We start from the raw sequence: 22,379 nt of genomic DNA on the forward strand, positions 1-22,379 counted from the left end.
ACCTGGCAGTCTTGACCTCATCCTGCATGGCAACAGGAATGCATACATACATAAAGCTAAGTTGATTCTTCATATCTGGGTTAGAATGCATAGGCACTGGAGAGGATAGAGACGCTGGTCAAGCTCACCATCTCCGCACTACTTTATTGAAGCTCTGTGGCCGGTAGTAAATTGAAATATAGCTAGGCAATGATTGCTTGAATATTTACAATATTAGACGAAATGATTGAGTGAGGTCCCTTTAATATTCTTTGGTCTCGTAATTAAAATGTAGATTGGTCAGTTATTGATTGAAAGATTTTGTAAGTATGTAAAATTAAGGTAAATTCACATTTAAGGTAAATTCAAATTGTGACATTTGAAATTTTTCAAATGTACCGTAGATATTTCAGGCCTCATATGACTATTGTTTAACTGACAATCAAGATAAAGATAGGACAATTTACTAATTAACCAATCGCTTAGATATAAGCAATCATTCAATATCTTATAATGTTTGATGAAAAATGCTTCTGGTGTAGATAAAACTATGGACTGCAGGTCTTTAAGAAACTGTGATTAGGTCTCAGCACTTTGACAAATCTAGAATTAAACAAAGCTTTCAAATCATTCCCGAAAGCCATACTCTGTGCCTTGTTTTGCACAATGATTATTGTTTAACTGACAATTATCATATATAGCTAGGAAAAATTGCTCATTAACCAATGGCTTAGATCCACAATAAAGATGAATTCATTATTTCTAAGATCAAAAACTATTTATACAGTATGTAATACAGGTCCATAATATAAATGTCGTAAAAACTGAAAATTTAAATTTGGCTGATATATGTATGCGCACATCTGAATCAGTCTCATCGACTGATCAGTAATTCTATCTCCAACTGACGTACTTATGGCAACTGGTCATGTTCTTCACAATTGCCAAAATTTACCTAAACCTAACTGATTCATCTAAAAGCCATACTGTGTGTCAAGTTACGCATAATAGATATTGTTTAACTGACAAATAGAATCAAAGGTGAATTACTCATTAATGTATTACTATATGATATCTACGATTAAGGTAAATTCAATATGTTATGTGAAATTGTTATCAATTCAGGTCCATGGACATTTAAAATGTAGCTGATTCATGTGTATCTGAATACATTTATTTATCTGTATCTAGTGAACCTATTGTGTCTTCGTACAGCTGTATTAGTTTTGATACAAATTGCCAAAATCATTTCACACAGATTTACTTCTGATCGAAGGGAGATAAAACAAATCTGTATGTGCACAAATACATTCCTGAATTTGGAAGGGGGAATATTTCAATTTCACTGTGTATGTCAGATTGAGAGCCTTATTCTGACAGGATATCCTAAACTTAGGTCTTATTCCTCTTGCTAATAGCTCTCTTTTACTAACCCCTCTCCTTCAAACTATTTTCTAGCATCATGTCTTGCACCGCACCAGGGAGGTCCAGTCATAACAAGGTCTTTCGGTCCTTATACACAGTGTACTACTATAAAAGGGAAATAAAGATTATATGGCAATTCGGCTTTAAGGGAATTTCTAATTTACCACTTAAATGCGCTTTTATCTTAATTTCTGATGAATTCATAATAGTGATGAATTCACCACATGTGAAATTCTACTCATGTAGATTTTCAGGCTCCATGTTCAATTGACTATTAAAATGTAGCTAGTATGATTACTAATTAATGGATCGCTTAGATATCTAGAAGATTAATTAAAATTAATTCAATGTAATGAAAATAAGTGAAAATTATTTAAAAAATAGTGCAGTGGATGAGATGACTGTATCGTGCAATGTCACCTGCGTCATAACTGGGCGACATGTGTGTGGGATCTGTTGAATCAGTTAGGTTTTGGGGAATTCTGTATTCGTCAAACTAGATATCAAAAGCTCTTATGCAAAATAAGCATTTTGAAATAGTGAAAATAGTCTGAAATTCTCGTCATGTAGAAATATAAGCCCCGTATAAAATATTGTCTGAGACAATTTTAATTATAGCTAGGAAATTAATTGAGTGATTAGGTATCTAAGATGAAGATTAATTCAGCATCTTCATATAAGGTAAAAGTGCTCAAATCAAGGGTTGATAAGAAAACTATATAATCTAATTGGTTGATATCTAAAGAAAACAGGGTGTGTTTAAACTCTGTCTCTTAGGCGTGGGATTTATTGAATCTTTATAGGCTTTGCAGAATTCTGGATTTGTCAAGGCGTTGGAATGATTCAAAGTTTATTAAATCTGTAGAACCATGTTGACCAGGATCAATGCTGGCAGCGCACAGTTAGTTATATTATCATAATTACAAGATCATTGTATATATTAGGAGCAATATTCAGAATTGCTGAAATGGATTAGAATAACCTTCACTGGGTACAGATGTCACCACCTATGGGTAGAAAACAAATCTCCTAAAGTTTATTAATTGACGATGAAGTTAATTTGATAATACGAACAAGGTTTAACTGACAATTGAAATGTATTTAGGGCATTATTACTAGCAGGTTTGCACTGTACGATGGGCCTGGGTTTCAATAAAAGCCTACTGGTCACTGAGTGTTTAGCACCCAAGAAAGAAAAACATCAAGAATCTCTGAAGATAGAAACAGTACAAAAACAATTTGATAAGATTGATTATGCATTACTAAATTTGTTGTAACTCTGGTATTCCTAGAGATGACTAAAGATGCTTTAGTCGAATTGTTTTTAAACTATAATAATCAACCGTTGCTTAGATATCTAGAATATAGATTAATTACGATATGAGTTGAATTTCATATAGATATTGTTTAATAATTGACTATTATCAAAATCTACTTACCGGTCCACATTGCTGATCTTATATATATGAATTGACACGTTAATTATGATTAGATATTCAAAAGGATTTTCTGCTCACAAGATTCTGCTCTTTTTTTCAGCAATACTACTAATCAACTAGTCATAAAATGTACCAAATGATCTTCAACCTTGTAATATAGATATTCCAAATCTCGATGTATTAAAATAGGCAGTCAACTTAATTGACCCCAATCAGTCGCTTGCCGGCTCAGACTGGTTGGAAGATTAATTGAATGAACTGGAACCGAATTTCCCAATTATTATTTAAATTTCCCAATTATTTCCCAATTTCCAAAATCGCGATGTGTTAAATTAGGCGGAAAGAAGTTAACCTTATAGTATAGATATCCAAAGTCACTGATGTATTAGAATAAGCAGAAAAAAGTTAACCTTGTAATATAGATATCAAAAATCACAGATGTATTGAAATAGGCAGAAAAATTAACCTTGTAATATAGATATCCAAAATCACAGATGCAGGCTCTGTCTGACAAACATCTTGACTTAATATGCTCTCTTCCCAATGTCATTTCACTAGCCAGAACTCTGGCGGTGAGAAGTCTGGTGATAGCACCATCCAGAATCCGACTCCGGGACTGAGTCCGATGACACCCTCGGACGTTCCAACAACATCATTACCTAGTCAACACGCGGGACAAACAACTTGGAGGATGAAGACGTCAACATATACCCGAGACAAACTACAATAAACTTTCGGACTATTATATATACGGAAAAAACGACCCAAAAAATTATGTAAACTTGACCCCCGATCACACGACTATATCTGTACTTCGATTTCGAAAAAAGACCAAAGAAATGTATAGACAAAATTCTTCAACCTTGTAAACTTTCGGACTACATGAAAAAAAATACCAAAGAAATGTATAACTTAGACAAAATTATCTTATTGTAAACTTTCGGACTACTAGAAAAAAAAATACCAAAGAAATGTATAACTTAGACAAAATTATCTTATTGTAAACTTTCGGACTACATAAAAAAAAAATACCAAAGAAATGTATAACTTAGACAAAATTATCTTATTGTAAACTTTCGGACTACATAAAAAAAAAATACCAAAGAAATGTATAACTTAGACAAAATTATCTTATTGTAAACTTTCGGACTACATGAAAAAAAATACCAAAGAAATGTATAACTTAGACAAAATTATCTTATTGTAAACTTTCGGACTACATAAAAAAAAAATACCAAAGGAATGTATAACTTAGACGAAATTATCTTATTGTAAACTTTCGGACTACATGAAAAAAAATACCAAAGAAATGTATAACTTAGACGAAATTATCTTATTGTAAACTTTCGGACTACATGAAAAAAAATACCAAAGAAATGTATAACTTAAACAAAATTATCTTAATGTAAACTTTCGGACTACATGAAAAAAAATACCAAAGAAATGTATAACTTAGACGAAATTATCTTATTGTAAACTTTCGGACTACGTGAAAAAAAATACCAAAGAAATGTATAACTTAGACGAAATTATCTTATTGTAAACTTTCGGACTACATGAAAAAAAAATACCAAAGAAATGTATTATAAAAATGTATAACTAAAGGTCAACCAACTGAGATGATCGTCTCCAATAACGAACCCAGCAATCATGAAAGGTAACTTGATATATGTGGAATTATTTCGATTTATTCTTTATGTAATGTTTTGTGATAACAGGACATCATCTTTTTATGATTGCAGCTAAGTTTCAACTATCAGAAAAAGCCCAGCTTGAGATCAACTACTCGGCCAAAATCTACAAACTGGAACGGTGCACAGAAAAGGGCATGACTGAACCCAGCAATCTTTATTGCCGGTATATATAGATTTCAGGCCTCATATGAATATCATTTAATAAGTGACTATCATCAAAATCTACCGGTCCACATGGCTGATCTTACTAGTCTTAAACAGTGATGAACTAGTCCTACTACTGTAATTGATTATTGGGGTTTAAATTGGGCAATTGACGTCAATGAATTTTACTTTGTGAAAAACATTGTTGCTCGTTATTTGAAATGACATGTAAATTATGATAGATATATCTGTCTGAAATGTTTTGCTTTCTTCACTTTGTTTCAGCCAAACTACATCTCGGAAATAATGGTCTGAAGAAGACACCCACAACGATTACTGATTGACCCATTTCCTGATGAAAACTGCAGAAGCCCAGGTGATAAGTTGAGGAGCCAGTGACGGATTAATCACTCGACGTTTGATTTCTATAAAACATTTTATCAAGAGCAGCAAAGACAATAGTGAATCTTATAAACACTGATTCGAGCAGCAAAACTAATGGATTATTTCATAAACACTGATTCAGGATAAACAATGTTTTAAAAGCAGCAAAGACAATAGTGCATCTTATTAGGAGCAGCATAGATAATAGTGCATGTTATAAACACTGAGATCCAGGAGCGGCGAAGACAATAGCAGAATTCTGTAGTAAAGTATTGATTTTTTACTTATCACCTTTTTGAAACCAGTCTGATCGATAATATAGTGTTTTCGAGGAAACTATTTTATAATGTTTTATCCAATGTGAGAGTCTATTAATAAAAGCTAAGCTCCATTAATTCAAGATATTGGTCTTCGATCCGTGGTTGATAGATAAGTCAAGTTAGGTTAGTCACTAGGGGTAAATGTCGGAGTCGAGCGCCTAGTTTGGACTCGTAGGTCTGTTCGAGTTAACGCCTAAACTGAGATATAGTTTCAACTTGATATTGATAACTTACCATAGTTAAACATAGTCAACTGGCTATTTGTCGGTATAGATATCACGTAGTTAGGAAACATAGGACATAGCGTTAGACCAGTGTTGATGTACAAATATTAAGTATTTGCTGAATTGTAGATGTACTAATTTGATGGCATTGATATTTTCGGACGGCCCATGTAACCAATTTGACAAATGAATCGTAGATGTCGATTTTCACATCGACCTGTAAGCCTCCATCAAACTGTTTGATGATCATAGCTACGTATTTGAAAACAAAAGCTTTATCTGAAAGGAGACCATTATTTACATTTGAGAGGTTAAGCTAGGATTAACAAGACATAAAGTTATAGCTAGGACTAATTTTGAACGTTTTAACATCGTTTATAGCTGTTTGAACTTCTTTTATTGTAATGGGTAAATCCATATCACGAGATGGCTCTCGTGAATAATCACTTAACTTCAAATTGGGTGTATAATGATTATTAAGGAGTGGCAGTGAATCGGTAGCGCTTTTTTAAATGGGCCCAGAACTTTACAGTGAAAAAATGCCTGCAGTTGTAAATAGAGGAGTTTAAATGATACATAGTACAAAATACAAGTACATAAATTAATAACAAAATAAATCAAAAAACCAATAAATAATCGATAGTTAATAATACAAAATAGAAGCACATAAATAAATAGATAATATTAAAAAATAGATTAAAAGTAATAAACAGCAATACAAACAAACAACAAATTAATGTTCTATTTACATGAAAAGGCATTTTTTTAAATATTCATCAACAAGGTTCTTCATTTATCGAACAACCTTCCCTAAGTATAGCGAAAACCCGAGATCTTTTCTGTTGTTATTCAAAGCATTCTATCGGACTCAGTTATTGTAATGAACAAAACAAATAACCATAAACCTTAACTAAATCGAACACACTTAAAGAAAATAACTGATATGATAGAATGCTTTGAATAACTGTGAAGAAAGATCGACCCGTCCTTTCAACTAGCCGCGCTCAATCACTGCTGTGACTGTTGATCGTTATACTGGGATAGACTTACTATTTAAAATCTGGTACATACATTTTACTTTTTAGAAAGAATGTAAAACAGCTCTAAACTTAAGTAATTGATGTTATTGATTAGTTACCGATTGTATGATTATGTTGATGTTTTCGAAGCTGACAGAAAAGAACATCAGAATACTTAGTATTTAATGCCAAGGTGCTTGGACATCTTTAAGACAGGCAAAGTGGGCAAAATTCTAGTTTTCTAGTGAAAGTAATGATTAGTTGATACTGAGATTTCCAAAGTGAATCTGTATGTTCCATCTCTAGTTTTAATGCTTTTATGTTGGAGACTGTTATTGTAACACAGTTTGCATGTTTGGAAATTAGGAGCTTGCATGGTGATTCCTCGATTAGATTATTATTATTGTGTGAATAAAACGATGTACATTTTCATCATTCGCGCTGAAACTTTTAAGTTGTTCAGTTTTATAGCAACAATTCCACTGTGGTGCTTTTTAGTGGTTCATAAAATACTGATTTAGTTAAGGGCTTGTCGAAAATAGCAGGAGCATAGAATATAAGGAGCAGTTGCTTGATAGGCTAACTTGAGGATGCAGTGCTAATTGGTCAATTGTCCTAGCTTTGTTTTGATTATCGGTTTAACCACGTCTGCGTGGGGCCTGTTATATCTGGACTCGAAGAATTTATGATTTTTATATTGAGTTGTATTTATATCTACTATCCAAGTTGAATAATACAATTAAGAAGTTACCGAATACCTAGCTTCGCCAATCAAACCACATTTATATGAAAATACTTGATTTATCTTAAATTATCAAGAAAAAAAACCTTTATGATAGTTTGCAGGGTTTGATCTAAGGAATAAATGCCACTTGACATTGGGGCAAGCATATGTAATATCACTTGCCCCCTCAAAAGTCAACTTGCCCTACATGAGCAGTCCAATTGTGACACAATCATCCCTTGCATCGAGTGGGTTAAAAGCTTTGAAACATAGAATTATACAAGCCCGGTGGACGAGTGATTATGATAATCTGCATGCCCTAATGAAAATAAACTTGTCCCGGGCAATTGGACAAGTGCTTAGATCGGACCCTGCTTTGTTACGCTCAAACGTAACATTTGTAATAAGCTAGTTGATAATGTTTGAAGAAATCTCTTAAAGACGAGGAAAATTTGGCAATGTTTGTAGATTTCTTGTAATAATTAAGATTAATTAGTTAACCTTAGGCTTCCCAGAGTGAGTGAATTTGTAGGTTTAATGTTTTTATTTTGAACTGTTTTTAAATAACTCATTTAGCAGGTATAATTGTTGTAATAAAACAACATACATGTTCGTCATTCATGTAAAAAATTTTCAATTGTTTAGTTATGTGTATTGCAAATATATGTATTTATTTCGCTGTGGTGCTTATCAATGGTTCATAAAATACTATTTTCATCAAGGCCCTTATGGATCAAAGTTTACAATTCTTTGTGTATTTTTGTCATTTTCCTATTGATGCAAATTTTATAAATCAGCTGCAGTGGAAATGTATCGTAGATAAAGACTTCTAAATACCTTACATGTAACTTTGTTTTAAGTTAGTACAATTTCATACATAGTAATAGAAATAAAATTACTATTAAAATTTGAGAAAATAAGCTAAAAGTTAATAATATGATATGTGAAAATAAAATGATGTTAGAATGTAAATCAGATTGATTACTTAATCCTACGCTTTCTAGAGTATTTGGCCAGGTTTATCTCTGGTTTTAGTGCGGGGAGCCATGGACTCACGGTTTAAGAGTCCATGGTTGTGGGCCATAGACGTTTCTGTTTTAGAGTCTATGGTTGGACCATGGGCGTATAAACTCTCGTTTATAGTTTATACGCCTATGGTGAATGGACTAGTTGTTTTTGAAAGTCCGTGTTAGAGGAGCTTACGTTATAATTCCTCGAGCACAAACCTGGCATTTTGTATAATTGTTGTATGAGAATAAATATAATTGATTTTGATATTTGTCATTCGTTTCAACAAGTGTTACTTAAACGAAGCACTACTAAAAACGAAAACTATATGCACCCGAGAAAACCGACCAGGCAGTTTACGTTTCCGGCTTAGGTGGTACAGAGCGCCTCAAGTGATGATTTCGAGTATCTTCGGACTTCTTTTTAGTCATGCATAGTTCTAATACCCCAAAGTGCATAGGTCTTCGTTTTAGTAGCGCATGGTTTTTAGTAACACCCCCATTTCACTGCCTTGCTATAAAATTAACTGCTTTTCGCGGCCGGTCCGTGAATCATTTTCACGAACCCAGGGCCACTTTCGGTTATCTGAGTTAGTCGACTATAGTCGAACTAAACGAAACCGAATGTCCATTAGGCCTAGTCGGAATTATTCCGATAAATAGTTCGAAAATCAAGCACATTCGACCGCAAAATGTACCATGTTGATAGAGAATTTCTCAGTTTTTGGTACAGTACATTATACAATATAACGGCATTTTAAGGGTCCAGAGGGCAAGGTCCAGCGGCTCAAGAGGGTTAGGGTTAGAGTCTAGAGGGTTTAGGGTAAGGTGAAGGGTTAGGGTTAGGTGTCAACTCTAGTCATCACTTATAAATACCTAATCAACATTTTTGAGATAGTTCAGTTCAGATCAGATCAGAACAGGGCCGACCTGCGAGTCGTGAGCTCCGGATACTATAACGAAAAGGCCGACCTGCGAGTCGCGAGCTTTGACATACATCAATAAATAATATTCACGACAGGTCATCGAAAATATACTAGTTAGTATTCTCCTCGTCTGGATTCGGAGTTTAAGAGACGTTCGACAAAGGATCGCTTCCGATAGTAGAGCACACCTCTTAAATAGTCTCTCTAAAACATACGCACGGTATCAACTGGTCGACCGGCACGAAAGGACACCTTTCTGGTGTCTACGGGGGGTTTGGGAGTCCTCCCGCAGAAAATTTTGAAAAATTTAAAGGGCTGAGATGACATTTCCTGGGTTTTGGAAGAGAAAAATCCTGTTTTAATATGGGTACTTTTTTCCAAGGAATCAGCTAAGTCAAATCCATCCATGAAATAAATAAAATGTTGTTAGAGGAAAAATGTTGACTACCGCATTAGCGGCAAGTGCGGTAGGCTAAATTCGCCACTGAACCGTTTTTTGTTTGTGGAACGACGGCTAGCTACTAGACTATCACGGACGTAAAGTAGTTTATACGTCCATATGAGTTTATCAAATGTTCCACTGCCGGGTTGAATACGCGCCTCTGTACCCAGCTCTCAACGATATCGAATTCCAGAGTCCCACGTCTTTGCGGTCCGAGATCCGACGCGAGTGGATTGACTGCATGATCGAATAATAAAACCCCGGCAATAGACAGATTTTAATTCATAAAAATTCTTATTCAATTGAGTGGAGACATATTAGGCTTTTTAGATTACTTGCAGCAGCGTGGATCCTCTGGAAATTCTGCCAACAACTTCAATACGCTTACACTCATAATTTGAAAAAACCCAAATTTCTTTAATTTTGATGCTGGATTAAACGGTACATCATCATGTAAATCCAGGAGTCCATATTAAGAATTTCGTTTCTTGTTTTCGGTCTTAAAATGATAGTATCTGTTTTTTTCCAAAGTATTTTAAAGCCTGTTTGGTCAACGGATGGCTATAGTGACAATCAAAAAGATTGCTGATTTCACAATACTCTTCGGCAGCTAAACACTTGCTTCTAACCGGTCAACTAAGTGTCAGTGTGTCTGCATCATCATGTTTTCCGCACATCCTCGTCTCCGGACAATGTTGGTGGAAATATTGGGTTGAAAAAAGAGGTGGATTGCAAAAAAACCACTGACTGGTCAACTAACGAAGTTCAGAATAGCTAATTAACTAAACAAATAAAATAAAGAATTTCAAACAAACATATATATTATCATACAACAATTATACGAAATGCCAGGTATGTGCTCGAGGAATTATAACGTAAGTTCCTCAAACACGTGGACTGTATTTCAAAAACAGTCCAACCATGGACGCATAAACTATAAACTAGAGTTTATGCAACCATGGTCCAACCATAGACTCTAAAACGAAAAAGGTCTATGGGCCACAACCATGGGCTCTAAACTGTTAGAGTCCATGGCTCCCCGCACTAAAACCAGAGGTAAACCTGGCCAATTACCCTGGAAAGCGTAAGATTTAATGTTGAATCAATCTGATTTATATTTTTACTCTTAAAAGTTGACCCGGCCAGCCGCCTATCTACCTTGTAGGTATTACTTTTATAATCATGATCAAGCTAACCATAACAGATTCGGCAGTTATAGAGATTAACTGATTACAAATATCATTGTTACTTACAAAATGACAGCTGGCTGATCAGGAAAAACAAGGTATCATTTTTAGCCTTATAATGAGCTATCCAAAAAATAAGATTACCGCACTAGCCTTTAACATCACAATTGCTACTGCAAGGTTTTTATTCACCAAAAACATTTCGATTACAACTGATTCAGAAAATTTGAATCAATAGGATAATAATAAAATAACACAAAAGAATTGTAAACTTTGATCCATAGAACACCGACAATTGGGACCAGTCTGAATGTCTAAGACTATTAATTTGACAATTCATGAAGTCACCAGGCATAAGTGACATTTGGCTATTTCATGAAATATGAATCATTTTACCATATCAACTCTTCAAATGACAATGTAAGAGATATTTAGGATACTCTGTTTATGTATCATCAATCATCAAAGAACCACATAACATATCTCCAACATTTAAACATTAAAACTCCATAAATCCACAAATTCGCTCTCTCAAATAATCAATCTCTAATTTCATTTCATTAAACATTATTCTTAAAAGAAAACTGAAATTTCGCAAACTTTGCTTGGTATTTTAGGAATTGTAAGTTACTCGTTAACACATGAGTGAACTGTATTCGAAAAACAGTTCAACATAAAAGCATTAAAACTATTAATACCTACAGATTCAAACTGGAAAGAGATTAACTAATCAATCTTAATTTTTTTCATGTCCATTAACATTATTTTACAAGATAACTAGAGTTTTAAGTAAGACAGCTAGAGTTTTGCCAACCTTGCCTGAGGTTTTCAAACATTATCAACGTTATTTTCTCAACATCGTTATGTTTAATGCAAAGTATTTTGAAGGTGTTTTTAATTAAGATATATTGAGTATCATCGTATAGATATTTCATCTATCCATATATCTAGGTAAATTACAAATAACTGATCACTGATGAGATATCTACAATTAAACTGAATTCGATAACTTTTTCGAGATCGGAAATGCATCATGCGAAGATTTGAATCAGGCCCCATATATTGTAAAACTGACAATATAGCTTTCAAAACATAGCTAGGACAATTTACTAATCAACACTGTTCATATTTCCTCATTTATAGAAAAGAATGCTCCTCTATCTTCGATAGGACCTCAGTTTGATGGTTGCTATAAATCTAACTAAACAGTCGAAAAATTCTAAGATGAATAATGAACACGTATGTGTCGTTTTATTCTCATGACAAAACCTTGCTAAATGACGGGTATTTACATACTCGCGGAATTATCATGTAAGTTCCTCGTTAACAAATGGACTGTATTTTAATAGTTCGACATAAAAGCATTTAAACCAGAGACAAAACCTACAAAGTCCCTCTTCCGCTGCCCCTCGTCTTAACTTATGATTTTCAAACATTATCAGTTCGCTCATTTAATACATTTAATACAAAGTTATTTGAAAACATGACAATAATTTTACTATCGATAACTTAATCACGTTTAAAGCTGTTTAACATTCTTTCTAAAAAAGAGTAAAATGTAAAATCTCCCAGATATTATCCCTAAAACGATCAACAGTAACAGCAGTGACAGGGTGTGCTATAGGTAAAAGGGCGGGTGATCTTTCATCAGTTATTTGAAGCATTCTATCAAATCAGTTATTTTTTCAGTGTATTCGATTTAGTTAAGGTTTATGGTTATTTGTTTTGTTTATTACTAACTGATCCGATAGAACGCTTAAAACAACAACAGAAATGATCATAAGAGGTTGGGAAACTCTAGAGAAGGTTGTTCCATGTGAAGAACAACCTTTAATGATTAGATTAAGTTAATCAAAAGAAAATTCCTGATGATGATTATAATTATAGAAGTTAACTAATTGTTTGTTCGTTTTTGTTTATTTTTTTTATTACTTATGATTTTATTTGTTTTTTTTAAATATTTATTTTATTTTGTTATGTATTTTTTATTCATTGTTTTTTTTATTTATTTACTTCTTTAATTATGTATTTTGTATTTTGTACTATTTTTTACTATTTACATCATCAGGAATTTCTTACCGGTGGAAATATGGGCTCACTTTAAAAAAGTGCTACAAATTCACTGCTGCTCCTAAATAATCATTTATCATTAAAAACCCCCGATTTAGAGTTAAGCGATCATTGAAAGCAACTCAACCTTATGTTATGGATGATGATGAAAGAAGTTAAAACAGCTATAAACGGAATTAAAACGATCAAAATTATTGCTGGCCATTATCATTTATTCCTTTATATCACATTACTCCTAGCTATACCTCTCTTATACCTCTGTGGATACAATGTACTAAGATACAAGTTTTCATATACCTAGCTATGATCATCTACATGGAAGCTCAATGCTAAAACTCTACGTGAAAATCGAGCTATTCTACTCATTAGTCAAATCACTTTTATGGGCATTGGAAAAAAATTATGGCATCAACAAATACAACACTTTGGTATATAAACTTAGTATTTGTACACAGAACACTGCCAAACATTATAGTCTATGTTTTTCTTAACTACGTGATGATATTCAAGGGCGTAGCCAGTCTATACTGAAGGCCCACTTTTTGGCCAAGGAATCATTTTCAAAACATCTTTATTCAAAGCCCATAAACTTGCTGGGCGAGTTTAACTAATCAGGTATCAACTTCCTTTATTGCGTTTAAAAGTTTCAACCGTTTAACCGACTACCCTCTCCCTTTTGAACATTCAGGCTATGCAAATCATTTTCACTCTCAGGAAATATATAAAATGAATCACTGTTTCTAAGAGACCCAACTATGTCATTATTACAAATCATGCAAAGCTATGTTGAACTAAGTATGAAGATTATCTGAACTATCCTGTTGATATCATATCTCAGTTTAGGTGTATTTCAACGGACCTACGTCGAACCGTGACGCTGAACGCGATCAATACCATGAATTAATGGAGCTTAGATTTCATGAGACTTCAAGAAGGAACTTTCTGTCGCATTACAAAGGACATGACACATCTGTTTACAAATCGAAAACAGTTTGCCTAATCAATATGAAAGAATTAGGATGCCATTTTATTGAAATATTCAAATATGAATAGTTCCTTCTCAGGCCCAGAGCCCTAATTATCTAACTTCAATTTTCATTAATCAACATTAAAACTATTTCTTTATTTCCGCCTCTTCAAATAGACAGTGCATTTTAAAACGCATTTTGAAACCCATGTTACACGTCAGACTGGTTTGTAAAAAGGTAATACACAAAATAAATCAATACTTTACATAATCTACTGACGTTGCTGCTCCTGAACAAGTGTTTATAAGATACGCATTGTCTGTGCTGCTCCTGAATAACTGTTCACAATATATATACATTGTCTCTGCTGCTCCTGATTAATTGTTTATATATAACACACGCATTGTCTCTGCTCCACCTGTAGAAGAAATCCGTCATTGGGCGATAAACCGCTGCTGGCTGAATTTCTCATCTGGACTTCTAGGCCTACGCAGTTGGACTCTTCTGTGGTAGTTGATGATTTCAATTCAAGTTAGAATAATCCGTTGGCAGTTTGAATCAGTAGATTCTAGATGACGAGTTGATCTCAGGCCGAGCTTCTTCTTATAGATGTGATTTAGCTGAAATTAATAAAAGAAGATATCCTGTAATTATACAATATCTTACAATATACACAATTTTTCATACAGCATTAATCATAATAAATTCCATGTAAATCAACTTACCTTTCAAGATAACTGGATTTAGTGTCGGCTAGGAGTTCTAAGTTAGTTGATTAGTAAAATTCAAGGTGCATTCTTCTGTTGTCTGTTCTAATGAGTAGATTCGAGATGGTTAGTTGATCTTAGTATGGGCTTTTCTTATAGATGTGATTTAGCTGAAATGCACAAAAGGAGATATCCTGTATTCACACAATATTTCATATAGCATTAATGAAAATGGATTCCACGTGAATCAACTTACCTTTCAAGTCGGTTTATGAGTTAAATTCGTTCTGTGGTAGTTGATGATTTCAATTGGAATATTCTGTTGGCTATTCGAATCAGTAGATTTTTGACTAGTTAAATCTTAGGCATTTTCTTATAGATGTAATTTAGCTGAAATGAATAAAAGAAGATATCCTGTAATGAGACAATATCTTACAATATACACAATTCTTCATATAGCTTTAATCATAATAAATTCCATGTAAATCAATTTACCTTTCAAGATAACTGGGTTTTGTGTCGGCTAGGATTTCTAAGTTAGTAAAATTCAAGGTGCATTCTTCTGTTGTCTGTTCTAATGAGTAGAAACGAGATGGTTAGTTGATCTTAGTATGGGCTTTTCTTATAGATGTGATTTAGCTGAAATGCACAAAAGGAGATATCCTGCATTCACGCAATATTTCATATAGCATTAATGATAATAGATTCCATGTGAATCAACTTACCTTTCAAGATTGCTGCGTTAAGTATCGGCTAGGATCGTCTAAGTCGGTTCATGAGTTAAATTCGTTCTGTGGTAGTTGATGAATTCAATTCAAGTTGGAATATTCTGTTGGCTATTTGAATCAGTACATTTTTGACTAGATAATCTTAGGCTGAGCATTTTCTTATAGATGTGATTTAGCTGAAATGAATAAAAGAAGATATCCTGTTATTAGACAATATCTTACAATATACACAATTCTTCATATAGCTTTAATCATAATAAATTCCATGTAAATCAATTTACCTTTCAAGATAACTGGGTTTAGTGTTGGCTAGGATTTCGAGGTTGGTTGAGTTTGAAGTTGGTTCTAAGTTCAAGTTGCATTCTTCTGTCGACTGTTTTAATCAGTAGATTCTAGATGGTTAGTTGATCTTAGTATGGGCTTTTTCTTATAGATGTGATTTGTGATAACTGGGTTTAGTGTCGGCTAGGATTGTCTAAGTCTGTTCTCTAATCGGCAGATTTTAAACGAGTTGTTGACCTCAAGCGCCGCAGTTTCATATAGATATTACTCAGCTGAAACGAGTTAACAAAGATATCCTGTAATTACAAATATTTCATTCAGAATTAATCGTAATAATTTCATGTATATCAACTTACCTTTAACGATTGCTAGGTTCGGTATTGGCTTGTATACTCGGTGTGTTGGGACATTAGTTTCGAACCCCAACTGCCTAATTATTTGTTGTAGTAGTAGCATTAGTTCATCACTGTTTATGATTAATGACGGGCCGGATATATATCAGATCAGCAATGTGGACCGGTGCATAGATTTTGGTAATTAAATGCCTCTTCTGTGCGCTGTTCTCTAATCGGCAGATTTCAAACGAGTTGTTGATCTCAAGCGAGGCTGGTTCACATAGGATAAAGCTGAAATGGTTAACAAAGATATCCTGTAAATACAAATATTTCATTCAGAATTAATCGTAATAATTTTATGTATATCAACTTACCTTTAACGATTGCTAGGTTCGGTATTGGCTTGGATACTCGGTGTGTTAGGACATTAGTTTCGAACCCCAACTGCCTAATTATTTGTTGTAGTAGTAGCATTAGTTCATCACTGACTAATGACGGCCGGATATATATCAGATCAGCAATGTGGACCGGTGCATAGATTTTGGTAATTAAATGCCTCTTCTGTACGCTGTTCTCTAATCGGCAGATTTCAAACGAGTTGTTGATCTCAAGCGCGACTGGTTCATATAGATAGGATAAAGCTGAAAGAGTTAACAAAGATATCCTGTTAATACAAATATTTCATTCAGAATTAATCGTAACTAGTGGAAAGCCCATGGACACCACAGGGGATTTCTAAACAGGAACTTATTTCCAACTTATTATTTCGTTGCATGTTAATTGAGTATTTGGGCATTTTAAATTGGCCTTATTTATGTGGTGTGATCAGCTGTGCCCATATAGAGACCATACAGGATCTCAGGACTCACTTGACCTTCTTCCCATGGAGGCCCAAGGTTACAGAACTATAGATAGAAACAAATATGTAAAGTACCGATATGATCATTTCATAATGTATGAATTTCATGACCCGGCAGCTGGGTCACAAAGGCAACAGTAGCTCGTACTGTATCAACAGTGACAACAGTGGCTGTCTCTAGTCAGTGGCTATACAAGCTGACCCATGCACCCTCTGTGAACAGTAGGAGAGACTACAAAAATTTGGAAAGTGAATAATTTTGAATGGAAACCATGCCCAAGCGATAAAAGACGTCGAGATCTCCCGCCGGGCAAATTTTCAGGGCAATTCATCCAGTAACGATGGAGCAGTCGGTACAACAATTCAGTATCATTATATAAGATAATTTCATGTATATCAACTTACCTTTTATTATTGCTTTGTTCGCTATCGGCGAGGATCTCCTAAGTTGGTTGGTTGATGTTGAGATCAATTCAAATTGGCCCCTTCTGTGTGCTGTTCTCTAATCGGCAGATTTTAAACGAGTTGTTGATCTCATGAGCGGCAGTTTCATATAGATAGGATTTAGCTGAAAATGAGTAAACAAAGATATCCTGTAAATACAGATATTTCATTCAGAATTCAGGCCCCTTCTGTGCGCTGTTCTCTAATCGTTAGATTTTAGATGAGTTGTTGACCTCAAGCACTCGTTTGACTTTGTAGCCGGGTCACATCGTACTGTATCAACTGTGACAACAGTGGCTATCTCTAGTCAGTGGCTATGCCAGCAGACCCATGCGCCCTCTGTTTACAGTAGGAGAGACTACAAAAATTTGGCAAATGGCGCTGTTCCAGTTGGTCGATTTTGGAAGAGTAGTTGATCTCAAGCTGGGTTTTTTCTTATAGTTGCAATTTAGCTGCTATGATTAAAAAAAGATATCCTGTAATGACAAATTATTTCATTTAGAATTCATCATTATCATTTCCATAAAATATCAACTTACATATCAAGTTTGCTGGGTTCCGTATCAGTTAAAATGTTCTAAGTTCATTGATGCATTTGATTTAAGCTGGAATTGTTGTGTGTGCCGTTCTTATCGGTAGATTTATGATGAGTTGTTCTCAAGCTGGGCAGTTTGATGAAGATAGGATTCAGCTGAAGAGTTAACAAAGATATCATGTAATCACAAAACATTTCATTGAGAATGAATCGAAATAACTCCATCTATATTAAGTTACCTTTTATGATTGCTGGATTCGTTATCGGCGTGGATCATCGAAGTTGGTTGGTTGATTCTAGTTGGCTGTGCGCTGTTCCAGTTGGTCGATTTTGGACGAGTAGTTGATCTCAAACTGGGTTTTTCTCATAGTTGAAATTTAGCTGCAATGATTAAAAGAAGATATCCTGTAATGACAAAGTATTTCATTTAGAATTTATCGCAATAATTTCAACTATTTTAAGTTACCTTTTATGATTGCCGGGTTCATTATCGGCGAGGGTCTCCTAAGTTGGTAGTCTAATTTTACATATCTTTTGTTGTTTTTTTTCTGTGTAAATAGTCCGAAAGTTTACAATGTTTGAATTTTGTCTAATTTTACATTTCTTTGCTTTTCTTTTCATGTAAATAGTCCGAAAGTTTACAAGGTTAAGATAATTTTGTCTAAGTTTTACTTTTTACTTTTGCTTTCTCCCCGTAAAGTTTTTTCAAAATCGGAAATCGAAGTACAGATATAGTTGCGTGATCGGCGGTCCATTTTACATAAATTTTCTTTTCTTGAAATCCAAGCACATAACGGGAAATTCGGTTCCGGTGCCTTCAATTAATCTTCCAACCTGCCTATTTTGATACATCGAGATTGGAATATCTATATTACAAGGTTGAAGATCATTTTGTACATATTATGACTAGTTGATTAATAGTATCATATAGTGCAAACCTGCTAGTAAAATTGCCCCTATATACATTACTATTCCCTTCGTATTATTAAATTAACTTCATCGCCAATTAATAAACTTTTAAGAGATATGTATTCTTCCCACAGACATCTGTGCCCAGTGAATGGTATTCTAATCCATTTCAGTAATTTTAAATATTGCTGGTAAAATATATACAATGATATACTTATGATTATGATAATATAACTAGCTTAACGAACCCAGAATTCCCCAAAACCTAACTGATTCAACAGATCCCACACACATGTGGCCCAGTTAGACGCAGACAACATTGCACGATACAGTCGTCTCATCCACTGCGCTATTTTTAATAAACTTAAATTCGTTATATTGAATTGATTCTAACTAATTTTCTGATACCTAAGCGATCCATTAATTAGTAATCATACTAGCCACAATTAATTGTCAGTCGAACAATATTTATATGGAGCCTGAAAACCTACGTGAGTAGAATTTCAGATGTGGTGAATTCATCACTATTTGAATTCATCAGAACTTAAGATAAAATCACATTTTTAGTGGTAAATTAGAAATTCCCTTACCCGAATTGCAATATAATCTTTATTTCCCTTTTATAGTACACTGTGTATAAGGATCGAAAGACCTTGTTATGACCGGACCTCCCTGGTGCGGTGCAAGACATGATGCCGGAATATAGTTTGAAGGAGAGGGGTTAGTAAAAGAGAGCTATTAGCGAGAGGAATAAGACCTAAGTTCAGGATATCCTGTCAGAATAAGGCTCTCAATCTGACATACACAGTGAAATTGAAATATTCTCCCTTCCAAATTCAGGAATGTATTTTGCACAGATTTGTTTTATCTCCCTTCGATCAGAAGTAAATCTGCGTTAAATGATTTTGGCAATATGTATCAAAACTAATACAGCTGTATGAAGACACAATAGGTTCACTTAGATGCACATAAATAAGTAATGTGCTCAGATACACATGTATCAGCTACATTTTTAATGTCAATGTACTTGAATTCAAAATAATTTCACATCATTGAATTTACCTTAATTGTAGATATCTAAGTAATACCTTAATGAGTAATTCACCTTAGTTATATCCTTATTCATCCCCACCGTTGGAACGTCCAATGGTGCCATCGGACTCAGTCCCAGAGTCGGATTATGGATGTTGGTATCACCAGACTTCCCACCATCGGAGTTGGACTTCTGGCTAGCGAAATGACAAGATGAAGAGAGCATATTATATATTAAGTCAAAATGTTTGTCAGACAGAGCCTGACCACTGTGGTTTGAGAAAGCTTTAATTATCTCATAACCATCCCTATCATTAATAGTATTAACTATTATCGTGCCACAGATTTATGCCAGCTCCGTTCGTGTCTCGGGGTAGGTACATATACAGCCAAACCATATACCTCTTCCCCACACGATAAGTGTTTTTTGAGAACACCTGTATTTTGGAATTAGTAAAAATCAACCCCTGATATACCACTATCGCCCCAAGTTTGCTTAAAATGAGCTGAAATTAAATAGTACATAATCATTAATTAACAAGACAAAATTTGCAACTATATCTAACTTTGATAGTGGATGATGAAAAAGATGAAAGGCCAGGATGAGGGGTCTGAATCAGAAATCGAAGCTACAGAGTTTAGGATGTATTTGAAGTACACAAAAGATGCTCGAGATTACAGAGTTCACGAATACAACATAGACGATATCATCCGCTGCGACAAGAAAAATTGGGAAAGATTTTGATGGAAGGGGAAAGAACCTTGGATGAAAAATAAAATTTACACAGTTTCACGGCTTAAATCGATGTACAACCATATAGACGCTGGTAATACATAGTTTTAACGGCTTTACATCATATTTGATCTAACCTGAGAGAAAGAAGTCAGCACAGAACTTCTGGCTGATAACAGCAAAGTCCGGTTCTCAGGGTTCCAACTGGCAGCGGCAGAGTCGGAGTTCTGTAACGTGGCCTCGTCCCAGCTAGTGGCGGGGTACTGACGACACGGGTGTTACTACGGAGGACCCGTAATCAGAGTAAGACGGGAAGCGACAAACAACTTCGGCTTCGGGGGATATCCGATCTTCAAGCATCAACACCAAAAGATAACCGGCACCCAGAAGAGAGAGAGAAAAACTGGGTGAACGGGGAGCCCATCAGCAAGATGCCAATGGGTAGCCTTAGGCGAAGAAACCAGCCGATTCAGACTAGAATGGACCAAACTGGGGACCCAATTGAGAATTGAGCACACCACCTAAGACAACCGACACCCAGATGACAAGAGAAAAACTGGGTGAACGGGGAGCCCATCAGCAAGATGCCAATGGGTAGCCTTAGGCAATGAACCAGCAGATTCAGACTAGAATGGACCAAACTGGGGACCTAAAGATCCAACAGCCCCCTCAGTCGAAGATTGCTACCGCCCCCATCTTATTCTGATCGTAGGTCCTCCATAGTAACATCCGCATCACCAGCACTCCGCCACTAGCTGGTAAGAGGCCACATAAGTGAACTCAGACTCTGCCGCTGCCAGTTGAAACCCTGAGATTGAGAGGGCGGGGGCGAGGGACGAATGAAATGAAAGAAAAAAAAATGAAAAAACAAAAATAATATAGAAAAAAAATGAAAAAAATAAAGATATAAAATATACCACACATTCATACGACACATATTATAAACTCCATTCACTCCTCTTGCACACACCGCGCACACAACTCCATCCACCGCACACATAACTCCATCCACCGCACACATAACTCCATCCACCGCCACCGGCGCCACGCCACCACTCCGAAAAATACCGCGCCACAAGATCGCCAGGAAACACAGCAAAAGCTGAAGAGCTCGAGAGAACGCCATCTGATCGTGTCAAAGACTAGTACTCGATTGAAAGATTTTGGAGAAATTCCGAAGTTTACATTATCAAATGCAAACATAAATGTAGATATTTTATTGAACGGAATTGATTTTTCAGTTCACGTCAGTTGAAAACCCGTTTTGATCGATGTTTTAATGTTTATTTTAAATACAAATTAGATTTAAGACCTAGGATTATTGACTAATATCTAATTGTGAGGGTAGGATAAAATGATCGCGGATAAATTTCCTGCTCGCATGCCACAGCTCTGTCAAATCTCAATCGTCCAGTGCTGCCCCTAAATACTGTGGCGAATACATAAACTAATCGATTAATATGCTCTACCCGTATTTGTACATGAGGCCTACCGTTTACTTATCTTACTTAGTTTACGTCGTTCGTGTCTTGTGGTATCCCAAGACTATAAATCATATTGGATCCATTTTCAGGGGTAGAGCTAGATAATTAAATGATAATTATCCGAACAGTAGATTGTTCTATTTTTTCTCCACGTCAAAGTTAATAGTTTAAAAATTCAAAATACAAATTATGTTCAAATTCAGATTTCACAAACAACAACTCGTTGGCCCACTGAAAGATAGCAGCGAAACAATCTTCGGGTAATAAATGTTAGAAAGAATGAGGTTATCCTCTCAGGGCCTGGTTAATTGCGTTACCGTACCGTAATGAAAAAAAGTAAGCAAAGAAGGTAGGCCTGGACCGTGTAGGCTTACATTAT

At 34.9% G+C, this 22,379-nt stretch overlaps 2 long non-coding RNA genes across 2 annotated transcripts; one reads left to right on the forward strand and one right to left on the reverse strand.

The window, feature by feature from the left end:
* The first annotated feature begins 4,221 nt into the window (after positions 1-4,221).
* On the forward strand, positions 4,222-6,849 carry LOC141911892 (uncharacterized). The gene is made up of 3 exons (XR_012620093.1): positions 4,222-4,500; positions 4,586-4,700; positions 4,967-6,849. It is a non-coding gene; the product is annotated as an uncharacterized LOC141911892 (long non-coding RNA).
* Positions 6,850-10,555: 3,706 nt separating this feature from the next.
* Positions 10,556-20,786, reverse strand: LOC141911981 (uncharacterized). The gene is made up of 12 exons (XR_012620104.1): positions 18,309-20,786; positions 18,082-18,223; positions 17,847-17,998; positions 17,269-17,431; positions 16,379-16,645; positions 16,026-16,295; positions 15,669-15,941; positions 15,385-15,563; positions 15,155-15,298; positions 14,916-15,049; positions 14,678-14,829; positions 10,556-14,572 (listed from the first exon to the last, which is right to left on the reverse strand). It is a non-coding gene; the product is annotated as an uncharacterized LOC141911981 (long non-coding RNA).
* Positions 20,787-22,379: the final 1,593 nt, after the last annotated feature.

The sequence above is a fragment of the Tubulanus polymorphus genome, chromosome 10 (genome assembly GCF_964204645.1).
Source record: "Tubulanus polymorphus chromosome 10, tnTubPoly1.2, whole genome shotgun sequence".
Classification (NCBI taxonomy): domain Eukaryota; kingdom Metazoa; phylum Nemertea; class Palaeonemertea; order Tubulaniformes; family Tubulanidae; genus Tubulanus; species Tubulanus polymorphus.